This window comes from Psammomys obesus, unplaced genomic scaffold (assembly GCF_907164565.1).
Source record: "Psammomys obesus unplaced genomic scaffold, mPsaObe1.curated_primary_1811, whole genome shotgun sequence".
Lineage (NCBI taxonomy): Eukaryota > Metazoa > Chordata > Mammalia > Rodentia > Muridae > Psammomys > Psammomys obesus.
The window spans coordinates 6,248,715-6,258,128 of NW_026587556.1; positions in this window are offsets into that span (position 1 = coordinate 6,248,715).

Below are 9,414 nucleotides of genomic sequence, written 5' to 3' on the forward strand. Positions count from 1 at the left end.
AATGTACCTTTGAGGAGTAAGTAGAGAGATAAAGCTCACAAGTTTTTGGTTCTCTCTAACCCAATGTATCTGCTATGGCATCATTGGCTAGCCAAAGCCTACATTTCTGCCTAACCTAATCCTAACTGTCATTGCTGCCATCATCAACAAAATTAAGACCACCCACACCCACATTTCAACTATCACCTCGTTACCATAACTAAGAGTAGTTATATCTCAAGTGACTTTCCATGAATGAGGCGTGCTGATGTTCAGTTTTCATTTAACTTCTACAGCAAAAGATATTATCTTTAAAAATAAAAAATAGTCAGGCTCAGAGAGGCCAGGCCACCTTTTGTGTAAGTGGCAGAGATTTCTAATGTGTGTGTCATCCTGAGCCTGTGCTCTCATTACATTAAATGGAAGTTTTCTCCTGGGGAGAAAAAGAAGAGTTAATATCACCAAATAAACAACCTCAAGCAAAAAGAGGTGTCTTCTCTCTCTCTCTCCCACCTCCCAAGTTCAAGGCCTCCTGCTTTCCTATCACTCAGAAACTCTAGAACATTCTTCAGTGTAAGCTCTCTCCTTCCTTCCCTCACAGAGCTCTTCCTGTCTTACCTGCTGCCGTGAAGCAAGCAGTGGTTGACAAGATGACTTGGTACCAAACTGCTGCAGTTTTTTTGTAGTCTCAGCAGCCCACCCTCCACCATGTCTTCTGCTTGAAAAAATTGAAAACAAAACCAATGTTTGTTTGTTTGTTTGTTTCCACGGTTGGAAACAGATGGATGCTGCAGTTGTTATCCTGCAGCATCCATCACTGAAGGGAAGGTGGCTAAATCTTAACACACGAGTGTTCAACCCAACCAAACAGTGTATTCACACCTCATGTTAACACTAAAGTGAGTTCATGGTGCATAGTCACAAGCAGATGCCCATCCTTCTCTCCAGGGACACAGAAGCCTATTTTCCCTTGTCTAAAGGTCATGAAATAAAATCTAAAACAAACAAACAAACAAACCAAAAACACAGATGAGTTTAAAAGCCTAGAAAGTAATTTTCAATCGTGAACTACAAAGAGTTAATAATGTTAAGGCAAACCCTGTCATGGAGACTGTCAGAGACTCTTAAGCCATTCTCCTGATCAGGCCAACAACTGACAAGCACCAGGCAGGTAATAGTCTCCTGTTGCTGGAGTGGAAATTTTTCCAAAGGGTTTGTCAAGTGTAAACACCTTGGAAGGAGTCTGATCCAAATAAAAGTACCAAATATCAGGAAAGCTGAACATAAATCTTACCTAGGGTGGGGATTCCTTGTCAGTCAGTTTTTTTTTTTTTCTTGGATCTTAACAGAGAATGTGAAAGTCCAGTCTGATTTTATGAGCAATGATACTAAAATTCCTCTTTCTAGAATAAACTTGACATTGCAGACCATGTCTGTTATTTACCGGCAATGAACTTAGTGGTTTGCTGAGGGCCATCTCTGGGTGCCAGCTTAGTTCAATGGGATGCTTTCTGAAGACTGCAACAAGCTCCCTCTGTTCTGTCATGGAATGAGGGAGGATCATGACAACTCCTTAAACCTGTAGTAATACACAGGGGAAGCCGAGTCACACTTCTTGTTCATCCTTGTTCAGTTCATTCTTGCTCAGTGTTCATCCTTTGAAACATTTTGAACTTTAAACGTTAAAACTGGGAAAATTTATCCTGAAAAACTCACTTAAATCAATGATTACAAGGCTAACATTTACTAAAAGGCCACACTTTTTTCTGAAACACTTTGTGAGTGTTGCTTCACTAAATTGTAATAGTGTTCTTTTGCCATGGCTACTTAGCTCTATGTTGGAAAAACAACGAAAGAGAGAATAAGAAACATTTATGACTTCACACAAAATATGGGTGAGAATGAAAATCTGACTGTTGAATTCCAGCACCTATACGATCGGTTTCCACGTAATGCCACTGATAGGTCAAATAAAAGGAACACTGGGAATCCCAAGTAAATTCTGCTTTCACATACTGCAAACACTAAAGATCCTTGGATGAGTAGCAATACACAGTAGCTGAGGTTCTGTGCGAAGCCCGTGACAGTGTGCTGCTTCGCTTTCCACACACCCTCTAAAAGGGTCTTCCTCTTGCGCTGCTCATCAGCTGAACAGACCCCTAATTAACAAGACTGTGTCACTAAGAAAAACTACAAATTTCTGTCAGGAACAGAGTTCCTACTGTCTTGATGTTTGTTCTTACTTAGGGAGCACATCTGAACCATGAAGGAGAAAGTCAGAGAGAGAAATAGGAAGATGATTCTCTCTCAGACGCCCAGCGCTCGGCTATCAGAGCCAAGGGCAAGGAAGGCAGCATGGAGTCTTTAAAAGAGAAATGAGTAACATGGGCACTTTCATTTTGCTTTTCTTTGTCTGTGTGTTGCTATTTGTGGTGGTGTTGCTGTGCTTTGAGACAGTCTACTATATGTTAAGCTAGCCTGGAACTTAAGTACATAGCAGAGGCTAGACTCAATTGTGGTAATCCTTCTGCCTCAGCACCTTGACTGCTGTAATTATAGACTAGGTGAACCACTATACTCAGCAATCAAAAGACTTTATTAACTAGATTAAGAAATACATGGTTATGTGCCCAATTATGCATACTCCTAAACCACAGGACTTAATTACTCTAAGAAATAATTGAAGACAATAATTCTAAGCCCATTATACCATCTCCTGGAGTCTGGTGTGCACAAAGAGATATCCCTCTTTGTGGAAGATCTAGTGTAGTGTATTTGCTTTTCTACATCAAAGGTTTTTTTTTTCAATGTTCAGGAATTGTCTAAAAGGAAAATAAGAGGCAAGCTAAGGTGTGATAAAGACAGTTTGGGGCCATTCGGACAACAGTTACAGCCACTATTGATTTACTTATAAAACCAAACACTCATCATTTTCCTGTGTTTGTTTGCATTTGTGCATTTTCACCGTGACAGTCCTAAATGCTACCTTAGATTAGGACACATTCCACATTTTAACATTCTTTTCATCTTGTTGCTCCTTCTGTAGTCTGCATTCCCTGAAAAGGGCGTGACAGTTTCACAGTCCATCTATCAACAGAACTCCATCTGGACTCTTCCCAGCACCACCCGGTATGGTAGAGGCCAGTGTCAACTTCCCACAAGGAAGGATTCCACTGTACTCTAGACCTGGAAGTGAGATCTAGGATTATCTTGCAGCCTGCTGCTTTACTTGGCCTGCAACCTTAAGAAGGAATCCAACAATTGTCTTTTTTTTTTTAATTAATTACACTTTATTCACTTTGTTTCCCCCCATAAGCCCCTCCCTCCTCCCTTCCTGTCCAACCCTCCTTCTCCCTTCTTCACCCATGCCCCTCCCCAAGTCCACTGATAGGGGATGTCCTCCTCTCCTTCCTTCTGATCTTAGTCTATCAGATCTCATCAGGAGTGGCTGCATTGTCATCTTCTGTGACCTGGTAAGGCTGTTCCCCGCTCAGGGAAATGTGATCAAAGAGCAGACCAATCAGATTATGTCAGAGGCAGTCCCTCTTCCCATTACTATGGAACCCACTGGAACACTGAACTGCCATAGGCTACATCTGTGCAGGGCTTCTAGGTTATTTCCATGCATGGTACTTTGTTGGAGTATGAATCTCTGGGAAGACCCCTGTGTTCGAATTTTCTGGTTCTGTTGCTCTCCTTGTGGCGTGCCTGTCCTCTCCAGATCTTACTATTTCCCACTTCTTACATAAGATTCCGTGCACTCTGCCCAACAGTTGGCCATAAGTCTGCTTTGATATTCTACAGGGCAGAGCCTTTCAGAGGCCCTCTGTGGCAGGTTCCTAGGTTGTTTCCTCTTTTCTTCTTCTTCTGATGTCCATCCTCTTTGCCTTTTGGAATGGAGATTGAGCGTTTTAGTCAGAGTCCTCTCTCTTGATTAGTTTCTTTAGATGTACAGGTTTTAGTAGGTTTATCCTATGTTGTATGTCTATATAAGTGAGTATATACCGTGTGTATCTTTCTTCTTTTATATCAAGGCCTGGGTCACCTATACCACTCAAAGTGACAACAGAGGCGTTACATGCAATAGGATTACTTTTCTTCAGATACCTGTTATTCTACTTCTTATAAAACAAATAGCCAGTTTAACACAAATATTTCACTAAAATCTCTATACACCAGTATACTATTTTCAAAGTGATGAAATGAAACACACACATACACACATGCACACAGAGAGAGAGAGAGAGAGAGAGAGAGAGAGAGAGAGAGAGAAATTCTTACTTCATATTGGGATACAAGTAGCTTTGGCATCTGGAGAATGGTAGGAAATATCATGGAGCTGTAGACCACAGCAGTGGTAGATTTTAGGTTCAAAACAGCTGATTCTTTGGATGATGGATCAAGAGGAGAGGTAAATTATGGGTGCCGCCACTTTTTTGAGAATATGGATCATGTCACTGTCTATAATAAAGTGGGGACACTAGCAAGGAAAGTCCTTCACAGAAAGATAAAAGTCTCCTGCTGTATAATGAAATGGAGAAGGGAGAAAAATTGTGCTTTATTACTCTTTGGAATCTTGTTTTTATGTTCCTCATTGATGAAGTACTAATCTTTGTAACTTGGGTTAATAATAATTCTTTATACCCTCCAGGGAATTGAGATATATTCTTTATGAAAGAAATTCTGTTGCAGCATTGCTGTTTGGAAGTCATTTATTACCAATACAAAGCAGATAATTATAACACAGATGGGAAATGTGTATAAGTAATAAGTATTATATAATAAGGAAAACTTAAAAGATAAAACCCATTGAAATCACTTCATGAATCATGAGTGGACTCAAATTCAAACAACTCAAACTACACAATGTCATGTTTAAGACAACTGAAACAATTTTCATAATGACTTTGTGAAATATTAAAGAGCTGATTTTGCATAAAATGTGTACATTCTTGAGTTAATCAGTGTACACTGAAGTATTTATGGTATAAATGACATTGTTTCTTGGTTTGCTTTTGAATAATACAGAAAAAAACTGAAAAGCAAAATGACCATAAATAACTATTAAATATAGTTAGTACACAGTTATTATACTATTCTATCTAATTTCATATATCTTTTAGAATTGTATTCCACCTTGTAAACTATTTTAAAGTTACACCAAATAAATTGAAAAGATGGTGAGTACATGATCAGATGGGAGTCATCAACAAATGGGAAATATTCATTAGTGGTAAAGATGTTGCAGAAGAGTAAAGTAACTGTGAACTTAAAAGTGTTAAAGCTCCATTCTCATCTCAATTTTCTCTCTTAGGTAGTAGGTTGTATTCCCTTGAGAATCCTGTTGATCTTTTCTGGAAGACACAGCATGGAGCTGTCAACCAAGGTGCAGTCTGTAAATTCTACACCAACAGCTGACCAGGGAGGGCATTTTTCCATACACATCTGTATAGAGTGGGTATACATGATGTATACATGATGTCTACTTACCATCATGTTTTTTTTTCTTTTTAAACAAATGAAACAGAGCATCACAAGGAAAAATAGGGCATCTAAGGTAGGCACTGGTGCCTAAGAGCAAGTCACTTCAGAATGCAGCATCTAAAACCTCCTATCATTATAATAGTTTCTGCCATATGCACTCTAAAGTGAAGTCTACATGACAACATTTCTGCATACAAAGAAGTACCACACTGGTCAACACTGCTATACTCCAAAAATGACTGTACACTTGGAGAAAATCCATAGTATGCTGAAAATAAACACAACAAAAATGACAGCAGAAGACAGTAAAATCATCAGAAAGAACATATTTTAAAAGAACAATCAGAGGTATTTAAAATAGGAAAATATATCTAACAATAATAGAATTCCATTATAAAAGACAAATAAAATGTAAGGTAAAGGCTGTTGGAAATTGACATTCAGTCCTGATCCTTATCCTGTGTCATTTAGATGGGAAAATGATGAGTACAAGACAGAAGAAGAGGAAAAGAAATAAGAAGGAGGGGAAAGGGAGAATGAGAGAAATTGAAAGGAAGAAAGAAAAATAAAATAAAGTTCATCTGAAATTAAAGGAAGCAAGGTACTTTTCATGATTTGATGGAGAAAGAAACTGGCAGCACATAGAATATGTGCCTTTTGAGTGACTATAATGATTGTCAACTTGACAGGATGTGGAATTACCTTGGAGACAAATTTACTGAAAGTCAATTTTAGGTTGGATTAGTTCAAGTAGAAAGACACCATAAATGTGATGAACACCATCCCATGGGCTGGGATCCTGGGGTTTATATAAAGGAGAAAGTGAGTAGGTGCCAGTATTCATTCTCTCTGACTCATATTAAACACAATGTGACCAGCTGCCTTTCTGCTCCTGTTTTCATACCACAATGGAATATATCTCCTTGAAATGGAGTTGGACCTTGTGCAGGGTGGGCAATAAGGGTCTAGTTTTCTTCTTCTATGTGTAGCTAATCCAGTTTGAGCAGCAATGTATGTGGAGGATGCTCTCTTTTCACCTACCAAAAATCAGGTCCTTAATTTTATTTATTTGATAAATGGTTCTATTTTTATATCAGTGTTATTCTGTTTTTATTACTATATCTCTATAGCAAAACTTAAAACCTCCAGAAGTTTTAGTTTCTTTGTTTCTTTGCTTGCTTGCTTGCTTGCTTGTTTTGTTGTTGTTGTTGTTGGTGGTGGTGGTGGTGTTTATTGTTCAGGATTCTTTCACTGATACTGTGTCTTGTTTGTTTCCATATAAAGTTTAAGAACTTTTTTTTTTCGATTTCCTTGAAGAACTGCGTTGAAATTTTGATTGAGATTGCATTGAATCTGTAGATTGTTTGGGGGAGAACGGCCATTTTCACAATATGAATCCTACCAATCCATGAGTATGGGAGGTCTTTTCACCTTCTAGTGTCTTTCTTTATTTCTTTCTTCGTTGTCTTAAAGTTTTCACTGTGCAAGTTTTTTTTTAATTTTTTTTAAATCTTTTATTTTTTTTTTATTAATTACACTTTATTCATTTTGTATCCCCCCATGAGCCCCTCCCTCCTCCCCTGCCGATCCCACCCTCCCTCCCCTTTCTGCATGCATGCCACTCCCCAAGTCCACTGATAGGGGAGGTCCTCCTCTCCTTCTTTCTGATCTTAGTCTATCAGTTCTCATCAAAAGTGGCTGCATTGTCCTCTACTGTGGCCTGGTAAGGCTGCTCCCCCCTCAGGGGGAAGTGATCAACGAGCAGGCCAATCAGATTATGTCAGAGGCAGTCCCTCTTCCCATTACTATGTAACCCACTTGGACACTGAACTGCCATGGGCTACACCTGTGCAGGGGTTCCAGGTCATCTCCACAAATAGTCCTTGGTTGGAGTATGAGTCTCTGGGAAGTTCCCTGTGTTCAAATTATCTTGTTCTGTTGCTCTGCTTGTGGAGTTCCCGTTCCCTCCAGCTCTTACTATTTCCCACTTCTTACATAAAATTCCATTCACTCTGCCCATCAGTTGGCCATCAGGCTCAGCATCTGCTTTGACAGTCTATACTGCAGAAGCTTTCAGAGGTCCTCTGTGGCAGGTTTCAAGGTTGTTTCCTGTTTTCTTCTGGCTTTCAGAGGCCCTCTGTAGCGGGTTCCGAGGTTGTTTCCTATTTTTGTTTGTATTTCATTGGGTATATTTATTTCAAGATATTATAATTTTAAACAATAGTTGAACAATTATTAGTTGAGAAATTCATGTAATTTTTTGAACTCATTTACCTCTAACTTCTCATAAGCACCCTTTCCAATTTCTTTCTCTCATTTATTTATTTATTTATTTGCTTATTTATTTATTTATTTATTTATTTATTTATTCACTTTACATCCTGATTGTAGTCCCCTCCTTCCTCTGCTCCCAGTTCTACCCTCCCTCCCTCTTCCTCCTGTCTCTCCTCCCCTACCCAACCCCCCACCAAGCCACTGGAGTGTATCAAGTCCCATCAGGACTAAACACATCCTCTTTCCCTGTGGCTGAGCCAGGCAGTCCTACCAGGGGCAATTGATTGAAAAGCAGTCAACAGAGTCCATATCAGAGACAGCTCCTGCGCCTCTTACTAGGGAACCCACATGAAGCCTGAGCTGTTCATTGGCTACATCTGTGTAAGGGGTCTAGTTCCAGTCTATGCATGGTCCTTGGTTAGTGCTTTGGTCTCCGTAAGTCACCCTGGACTCTACTTGTTGCCTCTGTTGGTCTTTTTGTGGAGCTCCTGTCCCCTCCTTCCTATCCTTTCCCCCATTCTTCCCCAGGTCTGCCTGGGGAAGGGTGAGGTGGGAGAAGAGAGGGCCTGAAATGAGAAGAGAAACCAGGGGTGGGGGCATCCCTTTGATAAGCTGCAGATCTAAGACAGGGTAAGCTCTTGGGAGGATATGGGGGCGACTCTAGCCAAGAATCCTAGTAAACGGAATCATGAAGACAGAAGAGGCCACTCTCTGGCTAGACAGGACTCCTAGCGGAGGGAAGGGAACACCAACCCACCCCCCAAAAACTTTGACCCAAAATTTACTCTGCCTATAAGATGCGCGGGGATAAAAATAGAGCAGAGATTGAGAAAATGTCCAACTTTCCAATCTTTCTCTTATCTCTTACCATCAAATTTGAGTTTTCTTCTTTTTCTCTCAAGTCCAGTTTGTGTTGCCCAATCAATCTTTAGAGTGAAGTCTTCCCCAGCAGCTGCTCAATCTATCAGGAATCACATCAATAGTGAAAAATGACTCTCTCTATCCCAGTGCCTATCAAATGCCAATAGCTCCTCAGACAGGGGTAGGGTTTCATGCCCACAGATCTCCCCATGCTAGCTTTTTGTCTTCTTTGAACTTTTGCAGGTCTTGTGCATGTTGTCACAGTATCCTTGAGTTCATATGTGCATCAACATTGCTGTATTTGGTGAACATTGTTGCCCTGGAGTTGTCTACCATCTCTGGGTCTTTCAAAAATCTTTTCATCCCCTATCAGTGTTCTTGGGAAGGGACATGGGAAGAGATGAGAAAGGGAGGGTAGGATTAGGAGGGAATGAGGGAGAAGGGTAAAGCTGGGATATTAAGTGATTAAACTGTAATTTATTAAAAAATAATTAATTAAAAAACAAAAGAAAAATGAAATTCCACTTGATCTTAGCCAAAAGGCTGAGATGAGACCTGATAGACTAGGTTCAAACAGAAGGGGAGGAAGTTCTTCCCTATCAGGGGACTAGGGAAAGGGCATAGGGCGAGAAGAGGGAGGGTGGGACTGGGAGGATGAGGGAGGGGCCTGCAGTAGGGATACAAAGTGAATAAATTATAAGAAAGAAACAAAGAAAGAAAGAAAGAAAGAAAGAAAGAAAGAAAGAGAGAGAGAGAGAGAGAGAGAGAGAGAAAGAAAGAAAGAAAGAAAGAAAGAAAGAAAGAAAGAAAGAAAGA